The sequence below is a fragment of the Perognathus longimembris genome, chromosome 1 (genome assembly GCF_023159225.1).
Source record: "Perognathus longimembris pacificus isolate PPM17 chromosome 1, ASM2315922v1, whole genome shotgun sequence".
NCBI classification, from domain to species: Eukaryota; Metazoa; Chordata; class Mammalia; order Rodentia; family Heteromyidae; genus Perognathus; species Perognathus longimembris.
Window position 1 is genome coordinate 139623115 of NC_063161.1, and position 12281 is coordinate 139635395.

A 12281-nucleotide genomic window follows, 5' to 3' on the forward strand; every position below is an offset into this window, starting at 1 on the left:
GAAGAGGTTGCATTTGTGGAATGATTGCTTACTTGAAAAGCATGTTCTTTATTTTCTTGCTGTTAAGAATTTTTTATTTGTAGATTTAATTTTTTCCTCCCTTAGGGATGAGGGGCCATCATACGGAAACCAGAAAAAGGGGAAGTGTGAACTTTAGGCAAAGATTTGTGATTCCGTTTTGTATCCATATTTGTTTTTAATTGGCCTCATTTCAAATGTACTAAACAGTTTCATACCTGGATTGGGTGTTTGTAATGGCTACCAAAAAAAAATCTTTAAAAAACAAACAAACAAACAAAAAACCCACAAATGAAAAAGAAAAAAAAAAAGAAAAAAAAGGAAGAAAAAGGAAAAAAAGAGAAAATAATTGTGACATGCTTTTATCACTACTTTATTTTTCAAATAACATGTAAATATTGTAATCCATTGGATTTTGTTTTGCTAACCTGTTAATAAAAATATGGGACCATTATCCTTTTAACAAGGCTAGAATGTCATTTTTTTGTTCTTTTTCAAACATATATCTGATATTTTGTGGCCGCACATTTTGTATGCATTATTATAATTTTGTTGACTGTAATGACATAGAATTTACAACCTTTTTTTGTTGATGTTTAATTTATACAGAGGACTTTTTTTTCAGAGCTTGAGAGAAGAGAATAAATAGCGAAATGATGACCTATTGACTCTAGTAGTCAGTGTTTCCCAATACTTGATGAAAGGGAGGGAGATTCTGAATCCTTGAAGCCAAGGGTTTAAAAAACTTAAAAAACAAAACCACAAGTAGGTTATTCAAGTTGTTTGCAACATACATTTTGTAATGAAATGTGAGAAATTAATAAAGAATTTTTTTCACATGTGTCTATGAGCATCTGTGGTAAGTCATTTGTGAATCTGACAAAGGTAGGAACTGGAACAAAGGCAGCCTTGCCTTTCAGTGCCAGTTCAAGCCAGTGAATCGATGCAGGCGTGCAAGGCAAAGGTAAAGCAAGGTAAAGTGTGAGCAAGGGCTATAAAGTGTTAGTATTTCTACATCAGGTATTTATCAAAGAGTGTCATAGAGGGAATGTTTTGTGTCTAAAATGTGAACCAAAGTGATGTTTGAAGCTTCAAGAGAAAGAACCAGTGTTTCCCTACGTCATCGGGGATATCTGGGTTCACGAGCACACCTCCTTCCAAAATAACAAGTCACAACTCCACATGAGCATCCTCACTCATCACTTAAGCCAGAGAGCTACGAGCTATCGACTTGTGTGTCCTGTACAAGTTACCACCACTTTTTTTTTTTTTTTTTTTTTTTTGGCCAGTCCTGGGCCTTGGACTCAGGGCCTGAGCACTGTCCCTGGCTTCCTTTTGCTCAAGGCTAGCACTCCGCCACTTGAGCCACAGCGCCGCTTCTGGCCGTTTTCTGTATATGTGGTGCTGGGGAACCGAACCTAGGGCCTCATGTATCCGAGGCAGGCACTCTTGCCACTAGGCTATATCCCCAGCCCACCACTTATTTTTTAATATTAACCTCTTAAATCAGAGGAAAAAGTGAATAGTATGGAACCCAGCGGAGTAAAATTACAAGCAACAGTATTATTCGTTGTTAGACTCAGCACTAACTTGGCTCTGTCAAGGGGCTAATGATCATTTTTTCAGAGTTCATTCCAAAAACCTCACCCTTCCTCATGCCTTGAATCAGCTTTACCAGAAGAATCTGTATGAAACCTGTTAAGAGACTAACAAAGCTGCAAAGGGAAGCACAGTGAGATGTGAGTTGGCAAAAATGCTCTTGTGAAGCCTCACGTAAGTCACATGTTTGGCTCTAAGCTTGCCTGGTAGGTAGGCAAATTAAGACAATAAATAGGGCTCACATTCTTATTAAGTCATTTATTATAGGAGATACTCAGTGTTTTCTTAGGGCTAAGAGTTGAGATGTTTCTCCTGTCATTTCATAAAGGTAAACTCCAAAGGCCACATCTGGGTAACAGCATACCTCACTTGTAATCACACTGCATGGCCCCTCCCACTCACAAGAAAATGGGGAAATGTGTGGATTCTGATCTACCAAGGAGTAGGTCAGCTACTAGCTTCTACCACAATCAAAAGCCAAGGGAACAGCAGAGCATCTAGAACCTCAGAAAACACGAGAAGCTGTGTATCACCCATGCACCTGGGTATTTCTTAGCAAATATTTGGTTCTAGCCCCTGTATAAGGACAGAACTGGGTTTGGTTTTGTTTTTGATAGCTCACAAATAGGATAGAGATGCAGCATTTGCACAGATGGCTTTACTAATGGTGGAGGTGGGACTTGTTAGACCCTTCGTTTCTTCTTGAAGCGTTGGATTCTTTGTTGATGGTGTGACAGTTGGGGGAAATGTGGTGTTGAGAGTGAATGGGTTTTCTGACCATCTAAGGAAACATTTGATTTGGGAGGCATATAAAGAAATTGGATACTCATGTATACTTGGTGAGCCTTTTCAGGCTTAAACGTAAACTGAAAGTTACTACAGTTTCTCCTTGCAGGAATCCCAATTCACTATCTGCCCAATGTCATGCCACAGCTCTCAGAGAAATAAACATAGAATAATAAAAATACCCCTCTTTTAGGAGCCTAGATTTCTTGTTTGCATAAGGGGTTAGAGAAGGGAAAGATGTTTGCGTAAGCCATTGGTATTTGGGATACTGGGGTGTTTTTTTTTAATTATTAAAAGAGCAAAGTAGTTTCTTCCCACTGAAAAGCAATACCAACTCAACTCAAGAAGAGTTCACTGAATGTATTCTTTTAATTAACCTTCTGAGCCAAAAGATTCCAAAGTTCTGCTGGGTGCCAGTGTCTCATGTCTATAATCCTAGCCACTCAGGAGGCTGGGACTTGAGGATCCCAGTTTGAATCCAGCCCAAGCAGGAAGTCCATGAGACTTATCTCCAATGTGCCACCAAAAAGCTGCAAGTGGAGATGTAGCTCAACTAACAACACCAGCCTTGAACAACAACAACAAAAAAAAAAACCCACAGCAACCAGGCCCTGAGTTCAAATCCCAGTAGAAGCAAAAAGAGTAAGAGATCTCAAAGCAAAGTTAGAGTAGGGGACTCTGCTCTCTATTTACTAGGCCAGCTAAGCTGGTATTTCTTGAAGCCCTTTGGAAAGAAGTCTTCAACCTTAGCAATCACATTTTGTCAGAGGAGCAAGCTATGCAAAGAGCTGTATTAGGGCCCATTTGCAGGTGAGAAATAGAAGAGACTGCCTTGGTCTTTCTTCTGTAGCCTTAAGTGTAGAACACATAGGAAATAGAAGCTCCAAAGCTGGGTGGGTAGGGAAGAATCCTTCATCGCAGAGTTTATAAGATGCTTCCAAATAGAGTGCTCATCATTTCCTGAAAATGTCAGTCCATTTCCGTACCGGTCACCTTGCATGTGTTTCAGTGCTGACTCCTTTGCCTTCTGGAATCACCTGCCCTTTTGGACTCAGCCTAAATGTCACTTCAGATGGATCTGAAGCCTTCCCTGACTCTACATGTCACACGAAATAAATTCTCACACTAACCCCCACCTCTACCCTGCCTTCGTAAATGCTTAAGATTGACTCATTATAATCCAGGATTATGTCTCAGTATCTCAGACAGTTTTCCCTGGGCTGTTGTAACAAATGAACACCATCTTGATGGTCTAAACAACAGAAATGTATTCTATTGTGCTGGAAGCCAGGCTTCCTCCAGAGGCTCTAGGACCTTGTGGTCCATACAGCTTTTCTGGGTTCCACTGGCTGCGGACAGCCCTTTGTGTTCCTTTATTTACCACCATTTTATCCCTATCTGTCTCATACTTCAGGCTGTCTTCTGTCTTCTTTTCCCTCCTCTTGTTCCTTTTTTTTGTAACAGAGTTGGGGGGTCTGAACCCAGCATGGGGCATGCTAGGCAAAAACTCAACCGCTAAGCTGCAGCTCTAGCCCTTCCTCATCTCCGCTAAGGGCGTGAGTTATTGGATTTAGGAGCCTTTCTCCCTCACTCGGGATGATCTCATCTCAATATTCTTAATCACATCTGCAAAGGCTCTTCTTTCAGATAGGATCATATTCACAGGTCCCAAGTGTCCCTTCTTTCTTGGTAGTGGAGGATCTTCATTCAACCGACTAGAATCCTGGCAAACATCTGAAAGGAACTGCTATCTATTAGACCAAATTTGAATCCTTGGTGAAAAGGTACATAACTGTCCAACATTCACAGCATAGGATAACTCCCAAAGTGCCATCTTTTAACCACTGTCCCACACGCTTCTCTTTGTCTTATGCATTTTTGTCTTCCTAATGCCATACCCAGAACCTGGCTCTGAATCAGGCCTCCATAAACGCCTGTGGGAGAAATGGATGAATGGATGAAGAGACATTCTCTCCCCCTCCCCCACCCAGTGCAGACTTTCAGTAGCCGAGACACATTGCTGTCAGATGCAGCTAGCCTTTTTAAATTCAAATATATTCCTGTTGATACCAAGTGTTAGTTCTCATCTGATTTGGCACCGATGTTACATTTTCTTTCAGAGCTTGATATTGCTTTTTTAAATATCTAAGTAAAATATGCAGCTTGGTAGATGAGAAATGTCTTTGTCTGCAATTTCAGGCTCTCTATGAGAAAACACCAGAGAGCTGAGCACCAGCACTCCTTCTTAAAGGTCACCTTGACCCATCCTCTCTTGCACAGGGACGGGCAGGGATTGAATAAGAAGGCCTGAAAATCAGACGTCAGTAGTAGCTTCCCTGGACAAGAAGGAGCAGAGCAGAAGCCAAAGTTGGCTGTGGTAGATGTGGAGACACATGGCTATGACAAGCAACGTGGACCGTGTGAACATGCTTAATGAATCCACGGAAAGGCTGGTAGCTTTGAGAGAGATGGGGTTGAAGGAAACTTCTTTTTAAAATGTTCTGAGTGACTGGATGTTAGACATATTTATTATACAGCAGGGAAGAAGGATCCACGGTGGCTATGACTGACAGGTACACTGTCCAGGACAACACAGCAATTGGCTTCGATGATAGAGAAGGAAGGAAAAGGAAAAGGAACTCACTCAGTTCTCCATGTGCATTTGCAAGGAGCAGATTCAGAGGCTGAGTTCCTTCTGATCAGATCAGCTTTGGCTTAGAGGTGGGCTTCCATGTGGGAGGTGGGAGTGGGGGATGGGGAGGTGGGGGATGGGGATCCAGGAGGTTATGATCTGGAGCTCCTGCTGAGGGCCACAAGGAGAACCTGGGAGAGGGAAAAGAAAGATGAACAAAACCAAAGCCAGTTATTGCTCTCTTCTCCATACCACAGAAGGGGCCCCCAGAGGAGAGAGGACCATAGATACTTGGTGAGGATTTCTTTGCATCTCCCTCCAACACACACACACACACACACACACACACACACACACACACACACACACACACACACACCACTATCATCACTACCACTTGAAGAAAGAGGAGAGAGAGGGGGAGGGAGGGAGGGAGGGAGGGAAGGAGAGAAGGAGAGAAGCACTTAGAAATCTGAAGGGACACTTTCTATCCCCGCCTACTTAATTATCTGGCTTTTTGAATTAGAGCTCCAGCAGCAAACTTTCCTTGTTTCTATTCACAATTTCTCTCTTGAGCTTGCTCCCATTAATGAAACAGCTTAGTTTGGTTTAGCTAACTGCATGCATGACTTCCAAAAAACCACATCACAATGCAGGAGGAATGCAGCCTCTAGCAGCTACAGCAGCTTAACCACATTGTTTAAAGAGGAGCCGGGCAGCAACAGTGCCTCTGAAATCCATTTAAGATGTGTGAAAACACAAGATTGAAATTCTGACCTTTCCCTGAAGCTGAAAGAGTCCACTCCGGGGGAGAGGGTGGGGGGATGATGCCAAAGCTGCAGCTACAGGTCTGGGCTCATCTCCAGCTTGCCCCATGCCAGCTCTAGGTGGCCCATCAAGGAGCAAAGCCCTGCCTCTCTCCCTTGGTCTGTCCTTCTGTCCCTAACTGGGGATCAGCCTGGAGGATGCTGGGTGTTTTTGAAAGGAGAGATGCTGCTTAAAGAATGGCCACCAAGAAATGTATCCAATGCCCAACGTATGATACTGTAACCTCTCTGTACATCAGTTTGATAATAAAAATTTGAGAAAAAAAAAGAATGGCCACCAAGGCCAGAACAAGGTAAGAATTATTAAAGGGCAAATCACAGGAAAGAGGAAAATCATCCTTTCGCATGTGTGGGGCCACATCTGCTGTCACTGCCTTTACCCACGAGAAAGGGAAAGGATTCCATCACTATGGGCCTGCTGGTGGCAATCCAGATGCCAAAGTGTTACAGGTACCATGGGGCAGGAAGCAAGGCATGTTAGCTGGGAGCTTGATTAACACCATCCGTTTCGACCCCTGCCATGACTGCAGACTATAATGTGTGCACACAGGCAGGTTAAGGGCTGGAGAGGCTGCTGAGGGATGATTTGGTTCCAAATGGGAGCCCAGTATCCAGCAACAGGCTGCCTTAGTTCATGTCCTGATTATTCCACGTACTCAGTAGCCTCAGTTTCTCTAGCTGTATTGCTGGCAGAAAAGGACAGAGTCATATACACTCAACCTTCTACACCCATGAATTCTATAGCCATGGATTCAAACAAGCACAAATTGGAAATAAAATAATAAGTCTACCTGTACTGAACATGTACAGTTTTTTTTGTCATTATTCCCTAAACTATACAGTGCAATACCTGTTTACTTAGTATTTCATTGCACCGGGTGTTACAAGTAATCTGGAGATAGTTTAAGACCAACAAGAAGATTTACATAGGAGATATGTAAATGTCATGCCATTTAATAAGAGGGACTTGAGTATCTATGGATTTGGGTAATTGTTGGAATGAGAGGGAAGTACTAGAACCAATCCCTTCTCAGCTACTGAGTGCCTACTGTACCTATTTTATGGCTTACGTAAAATAAGTGAGGAATTTAGCCCAGCACCTTTCCCATAGCCTGTGCTCAGTTAATGCAATTGTTCTTCTCTTCCTTGTTGCTATTCTGATTCATTCTTTAGTGACTTGGAATCCCCATCTATAGGGAATGCATAAAGAAGTCTACTTTAGTCAGTCATATGCATAGGCTATAGGAGGCAATTCATTTGTGTCTGCTGACTTAATATCTCCAGTACTGCATCTACGGATTTGCAAAAATGTAAAGGGATTTATCATTTTAAAAATCAGTTCTGGGGCCAGATATATCTGGATCGGAGAGCCATATTCTTACTGTCTCTCAGAACTTGAGTTATTTAGCCTTTCTATACATGGTATTTTCATCTGTAAAATGGAGCAAACTAGTATTTGCAATGAATGTGCCATGAGATACAGCAGTGTCCATGTTGGGGGCGATGCAAAGTGTGGGGGTGCATTTTCCTGAAGGGTAGCTGCTCTCTGTCTTCCTGTTCCATCTCTACACCTGTAAGCACACAGCCCCTGCTGCACGGGTGTTCAATGAGAATTTGCAGCCTGACTCTCAAAGAAGTGAGGCAAGTGAACATCAGAGCTGACATCTGAGTCGAGGCATGGCCCAGGGGGAACCTCAGGATTTCACTTTGGTTTATTGGTTGATTAGATGCCATCATCAAAGATTAGCCTTTTTTTCTTAATGAAATTCTCTTAGTCTTCTAGAAAAGTAAGTCTTGTTCTGCAAGACATTTATTCTTAGTGATCAACACATGTACCTGCAGAGTTAAGTGAATGTTTAGTTAAAGATAGAGTTTATCTTTAAGATAGACCCAAAGTTTAAGATAGAGATACAGTATAAAGACAGGTGTCAGGCCTTTTCACCTAATTGTGGTCATCTATCAAACCTCTATAGACCCAAGAGTCAGTGTTTTCAGCAAACGCAAACATCCATCTGGTCTCTGCAGAAGAACCTAGGCAACTGTTCTCATAACCTACACCTCAGAGGAAGTGTCTACAGCCAAGCTAGTAAAAAACTAATCATGTATTGCTCAGCTGTGCAGCCTCTCAAATTAGTGATTTGTTGTTTGTTTTTATGCCTATTCTAGGGCTTGAACTTAGGGCTTAAGCATTCTCCCTGAGCTTTTGCTCAAGGTTAGTACTCTACTACTTGAGCCACAGCACCACTTCTGGCTTTTTTCTGAGTAGTTTATTGAAGATAAGAATCTCTTTTCTTTCTTGCCCTAGCTGGGTTCAAACCACAATCCTCAGGATTAAAGGTGTGAGCCACCAGCACTTAGCTAAAATTAGTGATTTTTTTTTAATCAACTAAGAATAAATGCTATGCTTTTTCCTCTGGCAAATTGTCTAACATCTGAGTTGATTCTGGTATCTTATAGGCAGAATTTTATCAGATGGAATTGTTCCTCATTAACAATCTCCTCCTCCAGTCTTTGTTAGCACCTTAATCTCGAGGGATTTGGGATTTATTGCAGGCCATTTGTTTTGGTCATCTTGAACTCCACCCATTTCAGCTGGTCTAGGTACAAGAGATGTCTAGTCTATTAACATTCTGACCTTGTAACCAAATCTGGTGTTTTTGTGACAAATTGTTGAAAGAGAACAAATATAAGGCAGAATAAAACACATATCATGTTTTTTTTTTAAATATGATAGCAGATTAGGGAGGAGCCCATAGTAGTCCCTTATGGTGTTCGCTACCTGTTTGTACCTTGCCTGTTTGTCTAGGAGGTGGTGAGGGCAGAACAGGCACCTTTGGGATATGATGAGTCTATTTCAGGACTGGTTCTACTATTACCTGGAATAGGACCATGCAGAAGATGCATGTTCTGCCTAAATCTTCTTTTCCTTTCCTGTGGAAATAGGATGGTGATAAACAAAACTCCTTGGTCCTCTTCAGAATAGGAGAATTGGGGTTTGGAGAAATTAAGCCCTTATAGAGAAGCCAACTAATTTCCATTTGCCATCCCTTGCTTGTGGGGACCTCCTTAAGATCTCCTTCCCTTTAAGTTCTCAAAAAAAAAAAAAAAAAAACTTCTGAAAATACTAGACTGTCGGTAAGATGCTTATGTTGTTGGTTCCTGCATAAGGGTATTCACCTGAATATATATTCATTGTCTTTGTGTTGGCTTGTTCTGCCATTGTTTTTTCCGGTTCTCCAGAAATGCGGGCTAAAAGCACCTCAAAGATCTAATGCCATGCACCATCTGTCCATGTCAGGCCTGCCACTGTCCTTGGGACTCCCAGAGTGAGAAAAAGTACCACCCTATACTCAGTTACCAAGGAGGAACTGGAGCTTCAGCCCTGACTCCTTTCCCACTAGCTCCTAATACCCCTTCAGTCTATCAGCCTCTGTCCACATGCAGTCAGCCCTGTGCTATAGCTTAACTTTCCTTGTATGTCATTACTTCTAGCCACTGTTTACCTAGTTTCCTCCAGTCTAATGGGACCACACAAGTAGCTTAGAAGGGGCAAATCTACCACCTCTTGTCTTACAGCTCAAGACCCACCAGATCCCATGTTCCTTCCCCAGGCTTCCTCTCAACCTAAATATCAGTCCTAACAAATACCAGTGCCACCCGTTATTCTTCATGTCTGTCCCTTCCCCTTGCCTTTCTATATAATGCTCCAATTACTCATAACACACCCTTCACCCTCATTCTGGTCAGTTCCTCTTTGCTTTTAACTAGTTTGTGTTTAACTATTCTGAGCCTCAGGATTTTTTTCCCATAAAATGAGAAAAATAGCAGCATTTATCTTCCGGGTTGTTGGAAGAAATAAATGAGTCTATCCATGTAGCACATGAAGAACTCTGACTAGCAGTTCAACAGATATTAGCCATTATTGTCATGTCCATGGAGCTTCAACCTTAGGCCATACTCCTCTCTTTGCCTGTGAGTTTGTATTATGCTACACTTCCCTCATCACAACACTTTACAAACTGAACTCAATTTTTTTTAAAGTTTTTATTATAAAACTGATGTACAGAGAGGTTACAGTTTCATACGTTAGGCATTGGATACATTTCTTGTACTGTTTGTTACCTTGTCCCTCATACCCCCCTCCCCCCTCCCTCTTTCCCCCCCTGAGGTGTTCAGTTCACTTACACCAAACAGACAAACTGAACTCAATTTGACTGCTAAGAATTTGCATTCCTTGAGAGCACATGCAAAGTCTCATTTCTCTCCATGTCTCTGCTTATAGTGTAGGGTCAGGAGCACCAAAAGAACATAGTACATTTCACTTGAATGAATAAATGTTCAAGCCTTAAAGCCCTTTTACCACTTTCAGAAAATCATCCTAGAGAGCTGGGAATATGGCCTAGTGGCAAGAGTGCTTGCCCTGTATACATGAAGTCCTGGGTTCGATTCCCCAGCACCACATATATAGAGACTGGCCAGAAGTGGTGCTGTGGCTCAAGTGGCAGAGTGCTAGCCTTGAGCAGAAAGAAGCCAAGGGCAGTGCTCAGGCCCTGAGTCCAAGGCCCAGGACTTGCACAAAAACAAAACAAAACAAAAAAAAAAAACAGAAAATCATCCTAGATAAGTAATAGAACCCCTGTCTCATTAAGGCTTCTGATAAAATACCCCTAAGATGTATGGGCCCTGGCCCTGGATCTCATTAACCAGGCACAACCCCATCACCTTGCTGTGTTAGTGGCATGACAGACAGAGATACTTTCTCCTATTACACTTTAAGAAAGAAGGAAAAAAAAAAACATGAAGAGGAAAATTACTTCGTCATCACTGTCAATCCTGACAAATAAACATCGCTATTACATACTCTAAAGCTCAAGCAGCAACACATAATTAGGCACAGGTTCAATCAGCAGGCAGAAGCAGGTTCAGTTGTGAGTGGCTCATTTGAGCTTCAGAAGAGGAGGGAATGTTGATTTGCAGGCAAACAAGGTCTCAAAGATTCCCAATTAAATAAGTGCATTAATATTTTTTAAGGTCTATCCTAAGTGAAATGCTGATTTCTTGGAAAAGAAGCAGGAAGTTATAAACTTGTTGTGTTTCAGAGTGACAACAGTAGATCTCTTAGCATTCCATTTGTTTTCTGATCATAAAAATAATACAATTGCACTGAAAACACCTTGGAAAATATAGAAGACAATAAAGAAGGAAATAAAAACCTATAATAATCTTATAGATTTGGTCTTGTGTTCTACTTAACTTACTGCACATCTGTATTCTATAACTGAATAAATGATCTTACCCAGATCCTAGCTCTAAATGTTATCTTTATGCTTGTGATTCTCAAATTCATATGTCTGGCCTTGTCCTATCCACCAAGCTCCAGTCTGGATGTTTCAAAGATATGCCTGTGGACATTTAATTACGTTAAAGGTTCAATATGGTCCCAGTAGTTCTCTTGTTACTCTCTCCCTGTAAAACTGTTTTCTCCTCTAGTCTTTTCCATATTAGCAAATGCCATTATCCAATTATTTAAGCCAAAATCTAAAAGTCAGATCCTCAACCTTCATGTACATGTAACCTATCAGCAAGTCTTAGCTACACTTCCACACGTCATCCCAATATCACATCTTCTATCTTTAAAATATTTGCTAACTGGGATATAGTAAGACCAGTTTCCTTACCATTTTCATAAAAATCCCATGTACAGAAATTGTCTGTAATATGGACTGCAGCAGCAATGGATTGTAAGACAACATGCCCTATGTGCATCATTGACTTGGCTAAGAGCAAGCTTTAATCTTTTTGTTCATTTATATTTATAACTCTGTGAGTGGCTAAAGATATTACTTCTTTGATCATTTCGTATTTATATAACAGTAAGAATCTTTGATATATGGAACAAGTGATTTGAAAAATGTATCACTCAAGATATTTTTCTCTCGATTGAACTTAGTATCAATGTAGAGCTTTTGTGCTGTTTAATGCCTGAAAACTCCATCTATCTAACTCTAGAAAAACTCAGTTACTTAAGATTTGCCCCATCATTTAAAGTTGAACCACAGTCAATTTGGGGTTTTCTAGACCCCTTCCTTCTACTCAGAAGCTTATCCAAATTGATGGAGTTAGTAGGCCTTGGAATAATTTTATGCAACGTAGCTTTGTGCAGAAAGGGGGAGTGGGATTTATTTCTACAGCTGTCATCTTATTCCAGCCAGAAGCTAAGCACTTTGCACCATGTTGCAGAAGTTGGTCAATCCAGGTGTCCATTGGTCCAGGTGCCCCTTGTCTCATTCTCTGTCTGCCATTGTTGACTTATATGGTGAGCTTGGGGAGGATGGGAATCTTTCAGACTTCCATTGCAGACGGAGGCCATGCAAGACTGGAAGTATCCATTTGGAGTCCTCTTCATCTTGCTGATATCC